General features: G+C 41.6%; 1 long non-coding RNA gene across 1 annotated transcript in view; it reads right to left on the bottom strand.

Annotated features, from left to right (window-relative positions):
• LOC103394933 (uncharacterized) overlaps positions 1–13029 on the bottom strand; it is a 20474-nt gene extending 7445 nt beyond the window's left edge. Inside the window, exons 1-2 of the long non-coding RNA XR_003052894.1 lie at positions 12430–13029; positions 11682–11731 (exon numbers count right to left, since the gene is read on the bottom strand). This is a non-coding gene — a long non-coding RNA (uncharacterized LOC103394933). The remainder of the gene's footprint in view (positions 1–11681; positions 11732–12429) is intronic.

Consider the following 13029-nt stretch of genomic DNA (forward strand, 5'->3'; position numbering starts at 1 on the left):
GACATCTGACTGTGTGTGGTTGGTGGCAGCACGGGTGAGGAACGGACAAGGGACAAATGAACAGACTGTCAGTTAAACTGTCAGCGTCTGTGCAGATGTTTAGTCTATGAGTTCTTCAAAGGGACGAGGTGATTTAGTTCAGTGCGAGGGAACCACACAGTAATCATTATTTAGTGTGGAGTCTGTTGAGAGAAATAGTCCAGAGAAACGAAAGTGAACTACTTGTCACTGTGTCACTGTGACACCACTCTGTTTTAACCCATCACCAAAGTGAACAGTGGGCAGCTTGAAGCACCCTCAGAGCAGCTGGTGGACTCGAACCTGAAACCTTCCGGACCCAAGTCCGCTTTCTTAACCACAAAGCCACCAGTTCCCCAGTGGATAAGTTCTGTGACATTTTTTGTAACATAACATGTTAAAAATGACATGAAAGAGTAGCTAAATGTTAGCTTTAGATACAGTCATTTGAAGCAAACTCAATGCTAGCTAAACTAAACTAAACTATAGGTGACTGTTTGCACTATCAGTATTGGTATTTGGCCTGGTACTTTATTGCATTGTTTCCCAAAGACTGGGTTGCGACCCTGAGGTGGGTCGTCTCACATCATGTTTCCCAGGAGTTTACGAATAATGTCTATAGACTTGGGTCACAAAGGTTTGACTTTTAAAATACGGGTCCCCAGAAAAAAAGTTTTGTAAAAACTGCTTTATTAAAATACACGTTACTGGTATAATTTCCCTCTACTATTTTACTGCTAGTACTTTTCCTAGTTTTACATTAAGAACAGTTTCTATGTCCTCTTCTTATGTACAGTCTATAGTCCTGAGAAATGATGAAACGTTTCTTTGGTCCAATCAGTCCCTCCACTTGAGACACACTGTCTGCACACTCCAGAGTCCATCCTCTTTCCTTTTCCTCCCTCACCCCCCCTCCCCTCTCAGTGAGCGCCTCATTGATAAAACCAAGGGCTTCTTTCAGCATGTCTTCAGGTCTCTGGCTCTTTTTAAGCCGTCTGACTGTGGGGTGAGCGTGGCCTGACAGAGGAGGGTTTCAAACCTCTCCTGACATTGATGAAAAGCCTCCGGTACAGTCCAGGAGCTGCAGTTAAACACACAGAGGTGAGAGTGTTGACTGAGACCACGAGTCCATGTGTGTGTCTCTGTGTTCACCGTGAAGTCGTTTTTTCTACCAGTCAGACAACGAACAGAGGCCTCTTTAAGGGACACCAAGCTACGCAAACCTCTGGGAGAGAAAACTGTTCGTGGTTTGTTGTTTTTAATGTAACAACTTAGATAGGTTTACTGTTTATGATATTCACAAGAAAATGTTTTTCCTCCCAAACAGAGTATTAACATTCTTCACACATTTAAGGAGAAATTATTATTTGCTTCATATAGTTGGCAGCGTGGTGGTCAAGTCCTCGGTGGTTAAGACTTTTTTGAAAAATTAAGTCAAAGTTGAGTGGCTTTCAAATAGTGTCAAGTAACCAAGAAACATTCAAGTAATTACTCTGGATTTTAGGATCGAGTTCAAGTAAATAAAAGAGTCAAGCCCTCGAGGATCCATAAATTCTGGGTCTTAAGAGCTTGAGTCCAGGCCGCGTCATGAATCCTTAACTCAGTGACCTTTACAATGACAATGGACAAACACCAAAGTCAGGACCAGTCTCCATGGTTTCACGTCATTAAAGACTGTTTTAATTGGAGCTTGAAGATGTGAGTCATCTGTGCTTGAGTCCAAGTCAGAGTTTAGTTTGAGTCAAGTTTGAGTTACTGTAAGTCATGGTCAAGTCCGAGTTGTAAGAAGCTTGAAAAAGTCTGAAAAGGCCAAAGAAAAAAGACCAGGTATCACGCAATTCTAAACCGAGTATACAATAATATAAATATACATATAGATATATATAAAAAGACTCAGAAGCAACCGCGTATACAATAATATAAATTTACAGTATATATAGATATATATAAAAAGACTCAGAAACTTACAAAATAATTCTAATTTTGTTCATTAAAACAACATCTTTTGCTCTAGATAACTTCCTGGGATAATGGTTCCATTGTGATTTGTCTACATTTTTTTTAATCCTTACTTTGTTTCCCACACATTAAAACAACACCTGTCTCTCTGTGCTGTAGGCTTCAGGTTTAGCAGTATTTTTATCAGAGTCTCAGGTCGAGCAGAGGCTCCAGCCTGATCTTAAAGTGGGAGCGAAACAAAGCTGTAAAGTTACACAGTGTGAATACAGGTCTGCGATGAGCTGAGGAGACATCGTAACTGAGGAGACGGGAAAAAAAGGACGGAGCAGATGAAGGTTTGTGGATGGATGGATGGAGCCGAGGAGGTGGAGGTTTACTGTAACACATCTCATTAAAGAGACGCAGGAAGTCGGAAGATGTGTGTCCTGCTCTGCCCTGCTTCATGCCTTTACTACACTGTTATGGTCTGCTCTGTCTCAATGTGTGTGTGTGTGTGTGTGTGTGTGTGTGTGTGTGAGGGTTGAAGGGCTGGGGGAACAACAGGCACCGGCTGTGAGAAAGGTGTATGTGCACAGAAAATGACAGAGTGTATTTGCCAGGAGGAGAGAGTGGAGAGAATTTGCGTATATGGGGCGACACACACACACACACACACACATACTGGCGTGTACATAGTGAGTCCAGAGGAGCAACTTCCTGGTTGTGGAAGTGAATGTGACTATTACCGAGGTATTAATGTCTCCAGATTGCAGGCCTGTTCCTGCCCCCGCATCCGCCCGCACTCCTCAGTCCACAACTGTGAAATTGGGACCATGTGTTTCTGCCTGTGCCGCTCCTCCACCTCCCTCCACCTCCTCCATCCCCTTCAGTTGACCAAAACCCTCTCTCTTCCTCTTGTTTTACCTCCTCTTCCCTCGTCACGTCATGTCCTCCCTCCGCATTCGTGACTCTCTCAAGAGCTTTTAATAAACTAGCGTGCGTGAAAACGCTCCGGTCTCATGTAGGAACACAAGTGTTTATAATTGGGTCTGATGGAGCACATGCTCAAGCATAGGGCAAACACGCCGCAGTCATAACAAATCATACATATTTTTACACAGGAAGGAACTGGCACAGATTGTTTGGAACCAAGCCCATTCAAAACCCTGCTGCTCTCAAGGACCCAGACTGATTGGTGGACTTGGTCCACAGAAAACTGGACCAAACTGGACCATTAATAAACTGTCTATTCCACGTTTCATAGTATGACACAGGGACCCTTTTTTCCTTCTGAAGATCTCCATCAACAGATGCACACTCTCTCTGCCAAGTTCCTGTTCTTCATCACTTGTCTCTGGACATTTTGTTTTATTTGTGGGCACCAGGAAGCAGCTGCAAATATGTAGGAATACCAGGAATATCCACCAAGTCTTTTAGTCAGCTTTGACACTTTGTGCCCTTACACCTTCAAATGTTATCACTCAGAATGATTAACACGGTGAATATTACTGACTCAAGCCTGGTTTCATGCAGGTCGATTCATCTGTTCAATCCTGTCTGTTCCCAATAATGACTCAGGGTCTGTCTCACTGAAGTGAGGTGTTAAAATCATTTATGGTCGGGATGTTTTTTTTCACACAAAATAACTTGGAAACACATAAAAGGGGGCTGTTACTTAGCAAAGATCCAGGCTGATATTAGTTTATGAACTGCTTTGTGACAACTGATGACTAATTTATAAAGTAGATTTAAATGAAGCTGTTAGCATGTGTCTTCCTCATGTGAGAGGTGATTAAATGTACATTTGACTTTGACAAAGATTAGAGCAGAAGAAAAATTCAGACATAGGGGAAAAGAGAGTGTGAGTTATGCAGAGCGTTTGTGTGTGTGTGTTCAGGGGTTACTGGGGTCCAGGGGTCACATTTGCCAGAATGCAGGGGTCAAGTTTATTTTTCCTGCCAGGGGAGGTGCTGACAGAAAAGGAGGAGAAGATGGAGGAACGCATAGGGAGGAAGAAGAAAGAGTTCTGCAAACCCAGTGAAGTGAGATGTTGTTGGGATGATGCTTTGAAGACATGGATTAAAGCAGGATAATCTATGGCCTCATATGCACTGTCATAATGAGTCACACTCTGTGATGGTTTGTGGTTATGATGATTTTACTGGAATGACTTGCAGTCAGTGGAGAAACATAAAAATGGTTGGAGAACTAGCTTTGCCAAAATGCCTTTAAAAACATGGAATGTCCCTGTAAACAAAGTTAGGAAACAATTATAATAAAATTGATGCTTGATTTTACGTGTCTGTGTATGTTAAATATGTGGCAACAACACATAGAACTAACATAGAACTATATCAGATTCATATAATTTAACAAGAAGATCCAACACATACGCTTACAGTTTCCTGGAATCATATAATTTAACAAGAAGATTGGTTTTACCAACACATACGCTTACAGTTTCCTGGAGCCAATGAGTGTTAAATGTTAAAGTTTTACTTGTTTATTTTTGGGCTACGCTGCCTTTACGTAGTATTTATAAAGATGCTTGAGCACAGCACACACACACACACACACACACACACACACACACACACACACACACTGAGCGTCAGAATGTGTTGAGGAGCCTCCGCAATCACCCCAGGTTCATCCTCAAAGGTCAACACATAACATCCTACAGGAAGTAAACACGCACACACACACACACACACACACACACACACAGACATGCTTTTTTTCTATTTCATACTCGAATTTCACGGCATAACATCCTGTAGGAAGTTGTGGGTTTGTGTGTGTGTGTGTGTGTGTGTGTTTGTCCAACTGCTAGTTAAATTTAAGGAGTAGTTACTCATTCCACTCAAGCCATGAAATATCGCACATACTCACAGTTGTAAGTTGACTCAAGAGGGATGATGAGGCATTATATATATATATTCATACATATATATATATATATATTTCTACCGAACATAAATGCAAAAATAAAATAACTACTACTACTGCTACTACCACTACTACAAACTACTACAGTATTACTACACCAGATCCATAAGGTGTCCTGTGCCATTGACAGGGCATTGGCACCAATAACAATGCAAAGATTTAAAAAGAACAGAATGAACAATTAAATGAATAAGTTAGTCCCATTAAAGCAAATGCCAAAATATCCGAGACCTGCCCAAAAATGTACAAAAACAGCTAAAATCCAAATATTCAAGACAGGAAAAAAACCACAAAAAGTTGAATTAAATGTCCAACAATTGAACATATTTTAAAAAAGGAAATCTATTTGACAGAAAACAAAATAAATGTTACCAGAGAAGTGCTCCTTTATCTTAATCTACATGGGCACTAACTTTTGGACCATTAAAGTTATTGCCTTTGTGAGGACAGACATCTAAACACCAACTCCGACAGTAAAGGAAAGGCCAGTGGCTAGTAAACATCGTCAATAATTTAAAATTTGTTTTAAGAAGAAACTTTATGAGACACAATTTACACCTGAAAGGAAGGAAGACGGAGGTGCACTGATAAGGCTCACATTTGTGTGTGTGTGTGTGTGTGTCTGAAGGGTGTGTGACACAACACAAAACAACATCCCTGCAGCTATTCCTGCAATCTCTCCTCCTCGATAACACTTTTCTCTTTTTCTTCTCAATCTTTTTTCCCTGAAGGAACCACATCAAAGGGTCTTAACTGTTATCAGCTCTGTGTGTGTGTGTGTGTGTGTGTGTGAGACACCACAGTTTATCACTGTGAGTCCTGGACCCTGCCTCCTCCTCCTCCTCCTCCTCCTGGTCAGTCTCTTACTTTTCTTGCTGAGTTTTATCACTGGGAAACGGCAGTGGAAAAAAACTCATCTAATCCAACTGAGTTCAAACCTTCCAGACTCATAAAGGCTTTAAGTCAGTGATTATACTGAAGTAGAGACACAACAATGTGCCACTGTTCTGCACTCTGCTGTTGACTTAAGTCCATGCCTGGCCTTATCAAGTAGCGGCCTGCGGGCCACATGCAGCCCAGACACAACCTCAGTGTGGCCCAGTCTGTAGTCACTGGAGAAAATCCTCAGGGGAACGATCGCAAATGTCTACAGTCAGACCGTGGAACAAAAGTTTCAACAGTTGAAATGTCCTAATGGACACAGTTCCCATGCTTTAAATTGTGAAACAATACACTGTAATGACATCAAAATCCTCCAGGCGGTTTAGAATGAATAGTTTGAGTCCACCTATGATAGTTTTTACGCTAAGTATCCATGTAATAGGAGGAATAATTTGTAGCACATGTCGATCATTATTGTAAATGAAAAAAAGAAATCCTTCCTTCGGGGTATTTCAGGATTTTTCTTCCTTATAATGATCCACATTAGCCATTATTAGAGGCTAATGAACATGTTCTTTAACTGAGTGAAAAACCTCAGATAAACTGAGCCCAGTTTATAATAAGCCTCATTAGTGCGGCCCATTCCGATGTTCAGGGCTAAGGTTAGTAGAGCAAGATAACGAACACAAAGCCACAAAGGTTTTTCTGGATTTGTCTTTAAAAGTCTCACAATGAGAGCATTGAACGGAGCGGTTTTTATAATCTGAGAGGAAAAATATCCAGTCAAGGCTTCTTAGCAGAAACAACATCATGTCTTATTTTATTACTATTTATATCTAGAAAAAACAGGCGATGGAATGATGTAGGCAAAAATAAGTTAGTGAAAAGATAAGTGTCTGTAATAGTATCAACAAATAAAAGTAATTTTCAAGACTAATAAAAACTGTTGGACATAATGAACATGGATGTGGGAAAAGCACAGCTGAAATGGAGCACAAATATAGTACGTTATTGTTAGCAGAACCATATTCAAATGGGAAATAATAGATAAAAAAACCCTAGGAATTATTGTGGATAATGTTTCCTAAAATGTAATCAAAAATAAGATGTTAGTTGAGAAATACTTGAAAAATGTCCTATTTTATGCAGTAAAACATGAAAAAAACAAAATCAGCAACAACTTAAAGGTAAAGCTAAAAAAGCCAAAAATATAGAAATAGTCACAAATAAGGAATAAAAACTATGCCAATAAGTGATTAAAAAAATGTAATTTAATTTTTGTTTTAGAACTAAATAAAATGCAAGTGCTGTATTACACTACATGTTTTTTAAATCATTTAAGGAGAAAAACAAAGTGCTGATCGTAACTGCAGAGATGGTTTCCTCCCCCGTGTCTTTCTGCCCCTCAGCCATGGTCCCCACACTGTGAGACAAAACTGCCCAGTCAAAGGGCGTCGAGGAGGAGAAAGGAGAGGAGGTGTTATGGTGACTGTAGTCTCCCTGTATGATATGGAGCTAAAACAGCACATCACAGGAACTCAGTGATAAGTGCTTGTGTTCCTGCAACTGCAGACCATCACTGATCTCAGAGCCGGCTGATAAGGTATCTGCTCAGCATGTACCAAACACTTCCCTGACACTGGTACATCAATGCCACAGTCCCTTCAGGGCCGGGAGTCAAACAGTCCAGTCCTTAAACCACCAGGACCAACCATGGTCTGGTTTCATGCTGTGAAGATCACGACTCTGAGTCTTCCCAGGAAGAGTTCACATTTAGGTACAAGGCGAACGATTCAAAGAAACCAACTCTGGTACTTTTAAAGTGTACCAAACAGTTCTGGTGCTGTGAGAAATATAGCTTTGGTCAACCTCCAACTTCATGAGTATTTCAAGGCCATCTTCAGATATTTTGTCTCCTCAAAGATGTTTGACTTGTGAGGGACATGAAACAGCCGTCCTGGTGTCAGATCAGATAGTAAGGAGGAAACGATCGTGTGCAGCAGACGTCTCAATCCTCCAGAAGACAGACTGAAGGACAGACGAGACATACAGGAAACAGAGGGATGCATGTAGGGACAGGGGAAGGGGATGCAGACGAGAATCGCTGCAGCGTGTCAAATATCTCCATCCTGTTGGGGCCGAGGAGGGGGTGACAAAGAGAGAAAGTAGTGAGAGTCTGAGAAACGCTGAGACGGGAGATAAACACGATGGACAAGGAAGGGAGCGAACAGGAGAGAACAACTTCTTCAGCCAGGAACAATAAGCACATTGATGGGACGTGTCAGTCAGCAGAGGTGAATGAAAGATGGAGTGGGGGAGGGAGCAGGAGAGGAGGGGAGGACGAAGGAGAAGGAGGGGACCCCTGCCATCTGGGCAGCAAGGAGGAGGCAAGGAGAGGAGGAAGCCAGATTCAATCAAACCCTGTCAAGGTCAGTTTGCAGTGAATGGAGCTCTCCACCTGGCTGCTCTTTCACTGAGAGGATGCATGCTACCGGGGGCCTCACTGCACTGCATGCTGGGAGGTGCCCCTGCTCGCTAACGACTGTTAGTGAGACAAAAGTTTACTCCTGGAAAGATTATCACAGCTTATTATTTAGGATCCGGTCCATGAGAATGACATTATTTTAAAGCTGCAGTTGTAGCTGTGGCTGGCTTCGACAATAAAGCGTTAGCCTGGTTAAATTCGTAAAATTGTGTAAATTATTTTTGTATCCTATTTTATATCAGTCTCTGACTCTGGGTTCTCCAGAAGTAAAATGTATAATGTGATCAGGAACACTGTCCCATAAACCATCCCTAAATGTTCAACTAGTTTTTCACCAGAAACAAATGTTTTCTATATCGTTTAATAACACTGCACATTAACAATTTCCAATTTCCAACATTAAGCAACTCTCCATCTCTATCCTGTAGGTGGTGCTAACTTGACATTTGACCTATTTTGTTGCAAACCTGGGCTAAAAGAAGAAAAAGGCAACATGTGTGGTGGAAACTAATTGTTCACTACGCAAACATAAGAGACAAGTAGCATTTAGCATGTTAGTGGCACATTAACATACACAAGTACCTAGCATATTCGTACTGAAGAATGCAGTGTGTTGCATATTAGCATATAGCAGCGTATTAGCATCCTGCCAGTAGTATTTCATTTTGAGTCTTCACCAAAGCCAGGCTAAGCTAAACCTGCGTTAGCCTCACGTCTTCTTTGGGTTTATCAGCAAATCTGAATGTTTTAAGTTGCATGACTGCCACCTACTGGATGTAGAATACACTGGTAAAAATGTTTTAGCTTAATCAGGCCTTGAGTAATAAAAGGAAAAGAAACAACAAATGTTACAGTAACATATTTTAGATGAATGTGCAATAACTCACATTGTCTATTACTAGTTGACACGTGATTGGTTATTTCCACACTCTAAGTCCGTTTTCATGCAATCTATGAAGGGGAATAAAGTTGAGCTCAGACTGCAGCATCATCGGTTCAGGTTGAATTGCCGCTACAATCTCTTAGCAGACCAGGGGCAAACAAGAAACAGAGATAAAACCTCTGAAGTGCTTTCAGCATCATTAGGTACTGTTTGCTGAAGGTAACAGCCGCATGAAGAACAGCAACGTCAGTGTGGCTGTGATCTCAGGCCTCATTTAGTTTGATGAGCAGAGTATTGCAACAGCTGACAGGAAACTACGGGAAAATATGTTGTGTCTTCATCGTCTATAAAGTTTGTTTATTCAGATGTAAACTAGAAGTTTGTAAGAAAATATTTACAAACCACAAATGAAGAAAATACAACAGAAAGAAGGTCTACAGATTGTAATTTAATATTCTATTAGGTAAATATTTACTATTTGTTTTGCCTGTAACACAGCCAAAGAAGTTGGGACAGAGACAAAGTTAGTCTCAATAAACAGGATAACTAGTAGCTGGTTAGCATAAGGAGAACACTGTGAACACACACTCTAAAGAGCATGTGAAAAAGGTTCACAAAAAAAATTAAACAGTTTGAAAACAAACTCAAACACATAATTACAAATAATGAAACTCTGCACAGGCCGTGTTAGAACAGGATTTTCTCTCTCATGTTGACGAAATAAATATTTGTGGTTAACTGCTACAAGCCTAAGAAAAATGCAAACATGTATTTGAATGTTTCCCTGGATTTTTTTTTTTGCCCGGTGGCTTGATGCCAATCTGAAATTGCCTGCTGGCAGCCTGAATGCAACGGCCCCGCCTCTGTCTGAGAGCCATTTCACAGGTAATTAATGGACATAATGATGGTAATTTGAGGAATAGAAAGAGAGCGTACGTTTGTCTTATAAATGAATGAACACTGCCATCCACGCAGTCAAGTCTCGGACTCTTGTTTTTATTTCTCTTTCACTGAACAGTTATCACTGCAATCTGACCAAAACGTCTTGTTTACAGCTGTTAAATAGAAATAAATTAAAGAAACTTCCCTGTTTAATTACCATTAAGTAAACACAGGGAGGTTTATTAACCAGCACACAACACAGTGTGTCTGAACGGGCGTTCTTTGGCTGAACGTGCGTCACAGCACTTCCACACACGCCTGGAATCATTTATGTCGCCACACATCCATAAACCCATACAGGAAAGACGCATGGCACCACCAAACTACACGGTTCACCAGTCAGTGCAGGAGCTCAAAGCACTTCATGCTGAACTCTGCACCTCCGTCTGTCCGTCAAACGTCTGATTAAGTCGCCCGTGGTTTGGCGCCACCACAGGCGCCAAGTCATTTTCATTCTTAATAGTCTGAGTTTTTTTGAAGAGCCCTCATCCAAGAGGCATGCTGCTTAAGTGCAGGGTGAATGTACATCACACTGTAGATTTTAGGTTAGACATCACTGCCATTGCCTCAGATCGGCGACACGTAATACAACACCATCAAACACCATCTGACATTGTACACCATCAGTCGTAGTCACTAACGCAGAAAACTTATTTCGCTGAACTCAAACCGTTTTTGTAATGTCACTTCATTCAAAACAAGTGATGCTACTTTACACAACAATCAAACATTTTGGTTTTAAGTTGTAAGTTTTTGTGATCCTGTTTATATGAAAATGGACGCTAAAAACAGCAGACACTTCTACACAAGGAGGACAAGCAAACAAAGACCACCAGTTACAACCAGAGACAGTGATTTTTTTGCTCCCAAATTTAAAGATAAAATCTTTTTTTTTTTTAGCCTAATGTTCTTCTCCGACTCTAGTATCTGCACTTAAACTAACAAATAAAAACCTCCATTGCTGAGTTGAGAAACCAATCAGCTGCGCCGCAGCTGTGGGTCTGTACACACACATACACACATACTGATGACTGTATGTCACTTTCACACACACGTTAACACACTGAACCCCACCGTCATCTACACAGACAACAATATCCTGAAACGTGTGGAACTGTACAAACATGTGCACACTGACCTCTGACCTGTGTGACTCCCAGGAGACTTCAGCTGGACAAACGATGGCTGAAAGGCTTTTGTTTTTGCTCCAAGTTGCTCACATGCAAAGTCACACACTGATCGCTAACATTTGTAACTGCTGTCAAATCTGTGCCATTCTATCATCTGAATCTGAAAAGCACCAGCGCCTGATTGTGTTACACCATTAATATTTTGAGTTATACTAAACTGGACCTGATTGTGTTACACCGTTCCTAATGAATTAATATTTTGAGTTATACTAAACTGGTATTAATGTCTCTTTTCTATTTCTACTCTTCATTCCACTCACACGCAAAGGAACGGAACCAAAATGCCAACAGGTGTTAACGTCAGATGTGTGTAGTCAAAGAGGAAGAGTGATGTGTTTGCTTGGAGGTGATTTTGTCTTAGAAGCAGAAGACAGGTGTGAGAGAGGAGTCTCACCTGAGGGAGGCAGATCATGTGAGCGGGGCTCAGGAAGGTCAGGCCTGGGCCTAGGGTAAGGTCAGATAGGAAGAGGTCAGCAAAAGAAGTTTTAAATAGTCTTAAATATGACAAGCAGAGTGAACAAATACGTCGTCAAGTGGCACCGTGCACGGAAGACGGTTTTGTTGCCATTCGCTGGTTGTACGCCAGAAACTGGATCTATGGATCTGTGTTTTGTTTATGTCATTATGTCTCCCAGGCATAAATCAGTCTCTTGACATTTTTTATGTCCTTGATTGTGACATAACCACTGTGTTAGCGTGGGTGAGTGACACAGGTACTCATGTACAGTATGTGTATATATGAAGAAACGGTTTGAAGGCCTCCTTCCAGTGACACAGAGAGAGCTGCAGTGAAGTGAGTAAATCTGTGGAGGTCTGCGGAGGTCAGCTGCATGATTTCATCTCCATTACACAAAGAGCATTACATGCAACCACACGTGTAATTACACAACATTCCTGCCTCCAAGGCCTTAGCTACGCAGCTACACCTGCAATTTGAGTGTAAAAGTGGAGGCTGATGCTTTCACTGACCCCACTCTGTCTTTGTGATGTTTTTCTCATTAAGGTTATTGACAATGATGGGTAAAAAAAAATGTTACGAGTGAGCAGGGCAGGAAGCAGGCTGGACCCAACTGCAGTGGTGGAGAGACTCTTATCAAGGTGTCGGTAGTTTATTCATATAATCAAAATCACAAAACACTCACTGTGTCGGAGGAAAATGAAGCATGGTCATCACAGGGCATCACCGTCAAACAGGAAGCGTGGACACAGAACAGGAACTGACCAGTATGGAACAACCTTGACCAGACCACTACACTCACAAACAGATACGATGCCCAGGGCACCAGGTGACAGCAGTGAGACTAATCACAGAGACACAGGTGAGTGTGATCACAATGATTAACCCCACACAGCAGACAGCAGGAACAGGAAACAGACAGACCTCACAAAAATATCAGAAAGGAGGCATCTAGAAGAAGAGTGTATAAATGACACACTGACAAAGCCATAAAGTGCAACGTTTAAATCCTAATCAAACTTGAGTCGATCTATTCCAGTGTAATCTCTGACCACACTTTGAAGCCTACTGTGTTTTCTCTGCCTGCCCCCCCCCCTCCGTCTGCTGATCCGAGCAGCTAACTAGCCTCTTGCCATAAACCAGCGACAAAATCGCAGCTCCTAATTGTTGAGTTTAACGCCTGGTGATTACAGGGGCTCATAAAACTCCCCTCTGACAGAGGAGCCCACCTCCCAACCACCCTTCGCTCCTCCAAGGCCACACAGGGCGCCAGTGCCAATCAGCA

This window comes from Cynoglossus semilaevis, chromosome 19 (genome assembly GCF_000523025.1).
Source record: "Cynoglossus semilaevis isolate Cse_v1.0 chromosome 19, Cse_v1.0, whole genome shotgun sequence".
Classification (NCBI taxonomy): Eukaryota; Metazoa; Chordata; class Actinopteri; order Pleuronectiformes; family Cynoglossidae; genus Cynoglossus; species Cynoglossus semilaevis.